This window comes from Hemitrygon akajei, chromosome 26 (assembly GCF_048418815.1).
Source record: "Hemitrygon akajei chromosome 26, sHemAka1.3, whole genome shotgun sequence".
Lineage (NCBI taxonomy): Eukaryota > Metazoa > Chordata > Chondrichthyes > Myliobatiformes > Dasyatidae > Hemitrygon > Hemitrygon akajei.
In genome coordinates this window covers 37,857,629-37,867,297 of record NC_133149.1, presented here as the reverse complement: position 1 = coordinate 37,867,297, position 9,669 = coordinate 37,857,629, and positions in this window count along the sequence as shown.

Here is a 9,669-nt window from a genome sequence, read left to right as displayed (position 1 = left end):
AGAAAACATGGAATGTTAGAGCACTAGAGAAAATCTTTAATAAAGGTTTAAATAATAGAACTCTTTGAAAGGATCAGTGTTAACACAGATTAATGAAAGAAAAATCATGTTTGACTAATTTTTTGCAGGTCTTTAAGTGTGTGGCTAATAGAATAGATACTGTAAAGGAGAAAGCACTGGATAAGATGCCTTGGGAATTCTGGAAGGTTCCACATTGAAGATTCATCTACATTGAAATGAGAGGTATATATTGCTTTGGATTGAGAATTGTTTATCAGACAAAGAGTGGGGATAAATAGATCATCCTCATTTGGTTGGCTATGACTCATGAGGTACTGCAGGGATTAGTGCTTGGGCCTCAGGTACCTATGATCTATATCAATTATTTATTTGAAGGTAGAAAACATCATGTTTTTCAGTTTGTTCTTGATATGAAGCTATGTGTGTTGGGAGTAAGGAGACAGAGGTAAAGTATCTTCAAGGGGTGTAGCGGCAAAACTAATCCAAAATCAAAACAAAACAATTGCCTGCGCCCACCACAGGGTTGTTATATTTGCATGACGCACCCTGAGCTCCAATGAAATGATTGTTCCAAAGAGTCGAATCCTTTATTTATTTTTTATTGAAATACAACACAGAGTAGGCCCTCCTAGCCATGCTGCCCAGCAACCCCTGATTTAACGCCAGCCTAATTACAGAACAATTTACAATGACCAATTAACCAACCGACCAGCACGTCTTTGGACTGTGGGAGGAAACCGGAACACCCGGAGGAAACCCATGCAGTCACGGGGAGAACATACAAACTCCTTACAGGCAATGGCAGGAATTGAACCCAGGCCACTAGCGTTGTAAGGCATTTTGCTAACCACTATGCTACCATTTGCCCCAATTTCAATTCTTTATTACCAATTAGCAAACATACAATCTTGAAGCAATGAACTTAAGGGTACTTAAATGGAAGCTAAGGGTTATTCAGTGATATTAAGTGGTCAGCAAAGATATGACCTCCACCGGTCCCAAGCTACAAACTGCAATGAAAATAAGCAAGAATATGTAACTTATTCCCTTCACTTTTACTACATCTCCACTGATGTGAGTAGTTACCATAATGCACATAATAAACGTACACCACAGAATATAAAGCAGATAGAGAACAGATACATGGCTCCTACAAGAGTATATGGGCAAGCTAGGAGTCTGGGACAAGGATAGAAGAATGTGAGATCATCTACTTTGATGCACATAAAAGAATAATATTTGTTAAGTGGTGTGAGCTTGGATAGTGTTGATATTCAAATGGACCAAGATATGGTTGTATAAATTTGCAGAAGGCCAACATGCAGATGCAGCAGATGCATGGGGGGGGGGGGGGGGAACAAATATTCTGTTAGCCTTTATTCTGTGAGGATTTGAAACAGAAGGAAAAAAAGTCTAACTGCAAATGTATAGGGCTCTGGAGAGACTGCACCTGGAATGCTGAGTACAGTTTTTTTCTTACCTGCCATAGAGGAGTGCAGTGAAGATTCACTAGACTAGTTCCAGGAATGATGGATTTTGTGTAAGGGGAGAACTTAAACTGGGACTGTTCTCTGTAGAGTTTAGAAAACTGAGAGGAGATCTTATAGAAACTAGCAACATGCTTAAAAGGCTTGACAGGGAATATATTTCCCATGGCTGAGTAGACTCAGACTAGGAATGAAGTTTAAGACTGAGGTAAGGAGAATTTTCCTCTCAGAGAGGGGCAAATCCTTAGAGGCCTGGAGAGCTCAGATGTTGCATTGATTCAAAACAGAGGTCAGTAGATTTCTTATGGAATAAAGGGAAATGCCAACTGTGCTAGAGAATGGCACAGAGGTATAAGATTAGCCATGATTTTTGTGAACAGGAGAGCCAGATGGCCTAATGAAGCTACTATTGTCACATTCATACTTCTAATGGGCTTTAGATTTCTCACATAGCCAATACCACTCATTGCTTCACCTACCGCAATCCAAAGTAGTTTTAAAGACATTAACTGCCAATTTTCATTTTAAGTGATCCCAAATCCAGTTCTGGATTTCCAGGATCATGGAGCAAGCAATTATCACAGAGTTTGCCCCTGTGCTTGCCAACTATTTAGTATTTTTCGAAGACCTCTTCCCAGTGCACATGAAGTAGGAAGCAAAAATATATTGTGAGGAAAGTGAGTGGTACAGGAAGATAGGCATTTCTAAGGAATTGATTTTGCAATGTTATGTGTAGCTGAAGACGCGTTGTCTCTTCATCTGGTTATTTCATTTATTTATGTATTTATTATTTAGGGATACAGCATGAATTAGGCACTTCTGGCCTTTCGAGCCGCATTGCCCAGTAACCCTCAACAACTCCAATTTAACCCTAACCAATGTCCAATTAACTACCCAGTACATCATTGGACTGTGTGAAGAAACCAGAGGACCCAGAGAAAACCCATGTATTCCACAGGGAGAATGTACTGAGACTCCTTACAGAGGATGCAGGGATTGAACTTCGAACTGCGATGCCCTGATCTGTAATAGCAATGCACTAACCGCTACTGTGCCTTTGAATTTTAATTCTACGTTAATGAGTTGTGTAGAATTTTAATTCTCTTTACCTGGTGTGATATGAACCAGTTTTCATCAAAGTGGCATGAATTACGTTGATTATATCCTCTTACCATTTTAATCAAATACATTTTTATGATATGTTAAAAAGCAATTCACTGATGTGTTAATAAGGGGATGTTTATTGAATGTATTATCAGTCTGTTTACATAAGGCAACTGTATTGATGAATCTCTGTTATACATTGATTAAATATTTTAATCTTCTTTGTAAATTGTTGTGTAGCAAATGTAGAAATTGATTTCTTGTAATTAAATGTGTCCAGTACTTTTGCGTTACAAACACCACCCTGAATGCTTGGTGAAGAGCTTCTTACTGCCTATGTGAAGTGATGTAACAGAGGTGAAAAGTGCAGGACAGAGCTGCATTGAAACTTTGGATTTTTAGTGCATCTCCTCTCTCTGAGGGCAATCACCAATAACCATTTCTGACACATCCCTCCCCTTTCTCGATCTCTCCGTCTACATCTCTGGAGACAAAGTGTTGACCCACATCTTTTATAGATCTACCAATTCCAGCGATTATCTTGCCTATCCCTCTTCCCATGCTGTCTCTTCTAAAAATGCTGTTCTCTTTTCTCAGTTCCTTTGTCTCCACCACATCTGTTCCCAGGATGAGGCTTTCCTTGAAAGAACAGAATTTCTTTCCTCCACCGTTACTGCTGCCCTCACCCGCATCTCCTCCATTTCCTGAACATCTACTTTCATCCCATCTTCCTGCTGCCTTAACAGGGATAGAGTTCCTTTTGTCCTTACCTACCATCCCATGAGCATTTGGATCCAGCACGTCATTCTCTGCGACTTGTGCCATCTTCAAAGAGGTCCTACCACTAAACACATCTTTACATTCCTCCTTCTCCCCACTTTCCGCAGGGATCACTCCCTTAGCAATTTCTTTGTCCATACGTCCCCACCAACTAACCTCCCACTTGGCACATATCCCTGCAGGCAGCCTAAATGCTATGGCTGTCCATTCACCTCCTTCCTCATCTCCATTCAGGGCCCCAAGCAGTCATTCTGGGTGAGGTAACACTTCACCTGTGAATCTGCCGGGGTCATCTATTGTGTCTGATATGGCCTCCTCTACATCGGTGAGACCAGCAGAACTTCCTGGTGGCCAAACATTTGAATTCCGATTCCCATTCCTGTTTTGACATGTCAGTCCATGGCCTCCTCTTGCGCCATGACGAGGCCACCCTCAGCGTGGAGGAGCAACACCTTGTATTCTGTCTGGGTAGCCTCCAACCTGATGACATGAATATTGATTTCTCCTTCTGGTAAAAAAAATTCTTTCCCCTCCCTTCTTCTATTCCCCACTTTGGCCTTGTATCTCTTCTCACCTGCCTATTACCTCCCCTTGGTGTCCCTCCTTCTCTTTCTCCTGTGGTCCACTCTCCTCTCCTATCCAATTCCATCCTCTCCAGCCCTTTACCTTTTCCACCTACCTGGCTTCACTTATCACCTTCTAGCTATCCTCCTCCGCCCCCCCCCCCCCCACCTTTTTATTTTGGCATCTTCCCCATCCTTTCCAGTCCTGAAGAAGGTTCTTGGCCCGAAACATTGCCAGTTTATTCATTTCCACAGATGCTTCCTGACTTGCTGAGTTCCTCCAGCATTTTGTCTGTGTTGTATTGGATTTCCAGCACCTGCAGAATTTCTACTGTCACCAAAGACAGCCATACTTTTTACCCTTATGTCAACCCCTCAATCTTATTTTCTCCACCAAGAATATTTTCATTCTGATGACTACTCTTCGTGCTTTGAAAGAATCAAACAAAAAGTAAAAAATTATTGTGATATAGTTTTTTGTAATTGAGCACTATAAAAGAACTATTGATCATTGACTCCACCAGTCCTGCTCCCAGTATATATAGTTCGGACACTTTTATCATAGATTCTTTGATTTAATTTCTATCTGCAGTCCATTTACCATGTATCATTAATTCTAGCTAACCCTGAAATAATGTTGTTTGATTGCAAATACTGTATAGTCAACAAGATTGTAAAACATTCAGCCATCTTAAGAGATGCCAACTAATTGTCTAGAACTTGGGGCATTCCTCATAAGCCTAACAATCTTTTGCTTATAGAATATTCCACAGGATATTAAGAAATGTTGCAATGTCAACTTTGAAATTTTCTACATTGAGAGGAAACTGTCTGATTTAATTAGTTATTCAGTGAAAGAATTCTAATAAAAGATTCAAATATAAGAAGAATCAAGTTTAAAAACCATACTTATCTATAAGATATTAGGGAGCAACATTCTAAATCAAAGAATATTGTGATAATATATTTATACAGCCTACTCTAGTAAACCTTTGGTGAATGCTTTGTTTTTAAAAACAAGCTCCTCTCCCAATTCAGCCTTTTGTAACTTCTGTCCAATGGGAGAGGGGAGAAGAGAGAATTTCTGTGGTGGATGAGGTCTTTGATTGTGGTGGTTGCTTTACTGAGGCAGAGAGAAGTGTAGACAGAGTCCATAGAGGGGAGGCTGGTTTCCATGATGTTCTGATCCATGTCCACAGCTCTCTTGAGTTTCTTGTGGTCATAGGTAGAACAGTTGCCATACCAAGCTATGAAAGGTCAGGAACAGGCTGAATCAGGGCAGCATGAACCTGGCCTCAGAGCATATTGAAGCAAGTGGACCTGATTTTGGACAACGATTCAAGCGCTGGGCCAAATTGGAAATGTCGGATACAGGCTGAATCAAGGAACGTATTGAAGCAACAGAACCCGATGTTTGGCAGCAGGCCAGATAGAAAGGGTCAGGGTGTCGGGTCTGAGGTGAGGGACAGGCTGATTCAGCTTGCTACTCTATGATGTTTATTTGGCTCTGCACTGAACTAGGAGTCTCTCTTCATGGACTTCAGTTCAGAACATTATTTGCTTGTGATTATTGTTTGCATGATTTGTTTTTTTCTCTATCTCTCTCTGCACATTGGATGTTCGATGGTCTTTTTAAAACTTTTTTGGGGTTTCTTTTTTTTGGGCTGTCTAAGGAGACAAATCTCAAGATTGTATAATGTACACATACTTTGATTATAAATGTACTTTGAACTTTGATGCATCCAGATACAATGCTTTCTGTGGTGCATTGATAAAAGCTAGTGAGAGTCAAAGGGGGACATGTCAAATTTCTAAAGCTTCCTGAGGAAGTAGAGGCGCTTGTGAGCTTTATTAGCCACAACAACATGGTTGGACTAGGACAAGCTATTGGTGATGTTCACTCCTTGGAACTCGACCCACTCAATTTCAGTACCATTGATATAAATAGAAGTATGTGCATCGTTCCCCCTTCTTAAAGTCAATAATCAGCTTTGTTGTTTTGCTAACATTCAGGGAAATGTTGTCATGACATCATGTCACATGGCTCTCTTTCTTTTTCCTGTACTATACTCTGACTCATCATTACAGTGGTATCATCTGTAAACGTCTGAATGGAGTTAGAGCGGAATATGGCCACACAGTTGTTAGTGTATAGGCAGTAGAGTAGGGTGCTGAAGATGCAGACATGTGGAGTATTAGTGACGAGGATAGTTGTGGAGGTGTGCTTGTGCCCTGTTTGCAAGGAGGTCAAGGGTCCATTTGCAAAAGGAGGTGTTGAGTCAAGGTTTAGGAGTTTGGAGATGAGTTTGCTTGGGATTATAGTATCGAAGGTGGGTCTGTCATCAATCAACAACAATCTAACATAGGTGTCTTTACTGTCCAGATACTCAGGGATGACATCTGGTGTCTGAACTGCTAAGTGTTTCCAGCAGTTTTTTTTTTGTTTTTAAATTATTCAGAACGTTTTATTCCTGCCCTTTTATCTCATCAATGGAATTTAAGATGTTAAACATCTTTTTGTTTTACGGTAAATAATTCAAGCACATATTTTACATTTCCATTGTGATTTCTTACATTAAAACGCTGACTTCACTTCAAAAGTACTTCATTGGCTTCCTTTCTTCTCCCTTTCTTCCTTTCATATATTTAATTTGTTCTTTTTCTTCTTTTAATCTCCCTCATCTTAAAACTTAATTAGATGTTCTGTTTTACCTCCGAACAGTTTTCTGGTATTTTCAAACACATTCTGTCTATTCAGAGCTTGTGTGACTTGTTACAATTTCAGAGAATAAGTGGGTTTTGAAGGCTGGAAAATGCGACCTCTGTGGTTTTCCCAAAGAAAAGATGGGCAGTTGATTTGATTGACAATCATGTTTTCCACTGTTCTGAATGTCTCAGACAAAACTCACCTGTAAGATGCAGCACTTTCAATATATTAAAGGGTTCAACATTGTTGATCAAAGTGTTGCTGTATACAGAATAAATTGCTATCTTTTGCTGTTAAAGTATGTTTTCTTTTAAAGTGTCCCTCATCCATTTAAATGGTGAACTTTTGAACATTTTTATGAGTTAGTCCTGTGATTGTGGACATTTGTGTAATCTTTTTAAAGACTTTATGCAATGCTTACTACATTGCATTTTCCATTTGAAGTTGTTACATTACTTTTCTATTGCACCTACCAATACTTCTGTGGCAATCCTGCCTACTCATTTCTACAGCTTCTAAATCTCGGCTCACATTTCCATTTGAGTTGTAAATAATCTTAGCAAATATGATCAGAATCTTTGGTCGAGCATATGGAGGAAATTTGTTCCCGTCGTTCAGAAAACTGCTGATTTGAATCATTGCGCAGTGAAAGTCACAGTGCTGTCTTATCTTCATTGCTCCTGATGTTGACAGCAGTAACAGAATCCAGCATTGGGACACAGATCATTTTTGAAGAACTAATTTTCATTTCATTTTCTTCATCAATATTTATAAAGCTTTCAGCATTTTCACTATACCTTTTCAGTGTATGAAAAATAGGGGTAGGACTAGCCGCGGGGTCACACAAAACTGATTTTGAAGGCTGTTTTGAAAAGGTCGGGCGCAGGTTGAAATTTAGCGGCAAGGTCCAGACCCAGAATGTACTGAAGTGACAGGGCCTGGATCCGAGAGCAAGAAACGACCCAATGTTTGGACGATTTAAATGCCGGGCCAGATTGAAAAGGCAGGATGTCGGGACCAGAGGCAAGGGTCGGGCCTGTTCTGCCCACTGCTCCACAATGTTTCCTCAGCTCTGCGCTGAACTGAGGCTGTGGCCTGCTCCTGAATTGGCTGAAGTGATGCCTGCCTTTGTGAATGCCATTTGCTTACTTTTATTGCTTGGTTTGTATTGTTTTTTCTCTCTGCACATTGGGTGTTCTTTTTTAAATGGGTTCTTTTGGGTTTCTTTGTTTTGTGGCTGCCTATAAGGAGACAAATCTCAAAGTGTATAATGTATACATACTTCGATAATAAATGTACTTTGAACTTTGAATTGCTTTGGCATTTACTATCATGGTCAAATCTTCTACCACAGCTCCACAATTCCACAATTCCACTCTGTCCTCATACCCTATATACCCTTGGTATCCAAAAATTAATCAATTTCAACCCCTTGGGATTGAGTTTAATTTACAGTACTTCCACTCTGGTTTTGTAGTTAATGATGTGGGTTAATGAGGCCAATGTGGAAACTGCAGACTTGCTCACAGATCGGCCAGGTGGTGTCTGACAGGTAAAGTGAGTGGCTAGTTTGTAAAATGGTCTGCTCCTTCCACTGCCTACATGGGTCTCTCTGCAATCCCAACAAGTGGGCTCTTAAGATTGCAAAAAAAAAGTCCCAAATGCTGCTTCTCCACATTAAGTGGTCATGAGCCAGAGATTCCCAGGAGTCACGCAGAATGGACTTTACATTTCTTCAATGAGGCTTTTGACAGCACCTCTGTCCACCTCATAGTATTTTAGTATGCCAGAACTTAGAGAAGGATGTCAACTTTGGATAGCTGGTGTTGTCATGTGGGTGACATGACTTGCCCTTTGAGTGGAACTAGGATCTTGTTACTGGGGACGTTAGGCTGACCAATGACACTGAAATTAGTTTGTTTGCCCTTCCAGGATATTCTGCAGATGGTTTTGGTGTATGTTTCCAGTTCAATAACTTGCCTAAGTTTCAGAAGGGCAGGATCACTGATTTTGGTAGACCATGCTTTTAGTGCCACATTTGAGGTTTAGACTCAAGAATGAGCATTCACAGAATTTAGGGGTGGCGAGTTCTAAAGATTTACAACCTTAACAACATTGAGAAGATACTTCTGAATCTAGAAGTATCTTCTCAATGCAACTGTAAATGGCAAAATGTTTATCATGAGATTATGACCCTCATTTCTGAAATTTTCTCCCACTGGATACATGTTAAATCCAGTTAATCCTCTCAGATTTAGAAGAATCTCTCATCCTTCTCCTCCAGATAATTTTGACCCACATGCTCTCCTCATAGAGCAATCATCTCATTCCCATATTCTTTATCTGGAGAGTAATTTTGATCTGGAGCTCAACACCTGTAGGGTTTATGGAGAGATGTCAATAGTACCTTCATAAAGGAATTGGATAAGAATGTGAGAGAAAATGTTCTGCTGGGCATATGGAAAGAAGGAGAATGGGACTGATGAGACTGTTATAACATTATCAGTGTTTATGAGACCATTATGCTGCAAGTTGGCATAGGTTGGATGGGCCAAATGGCTACCTTCTATGTGGTAATAAATTGATGAATCTATATTCCAAGTAGGCCCCTTTCTTATCCAATCACTGAACTGGTTTGTAAATTTTTGTAACCTTCTCACATCCTCCTTGCACTTCATTTTCAGTTGACTTTAAGCATGCATTTTATCACCATAATTGAATATGTCCAATGAAAAAAACTCTTTCACTCAGATATAAAACTGATCATGAAAAGTTCTTAAAGATTCCCAATGAGCCAGCATTGATGTAACCAAGGACCTAATGCCTCTGCTCACTGGTTCTCAATCAATACTGGTTTCTGTCAGATATCTTGCACTCTGCATTGAGCTCCCAAAGAGAACAGACAACAATTGCAACTCAATCATTTCTTAAAGTTTCCAGTTTGTCATGGGAAAGAGAAGATTTCAAGTTGAAGAATCCATCACAACTCTGCTTGGCGCAGTGAGCC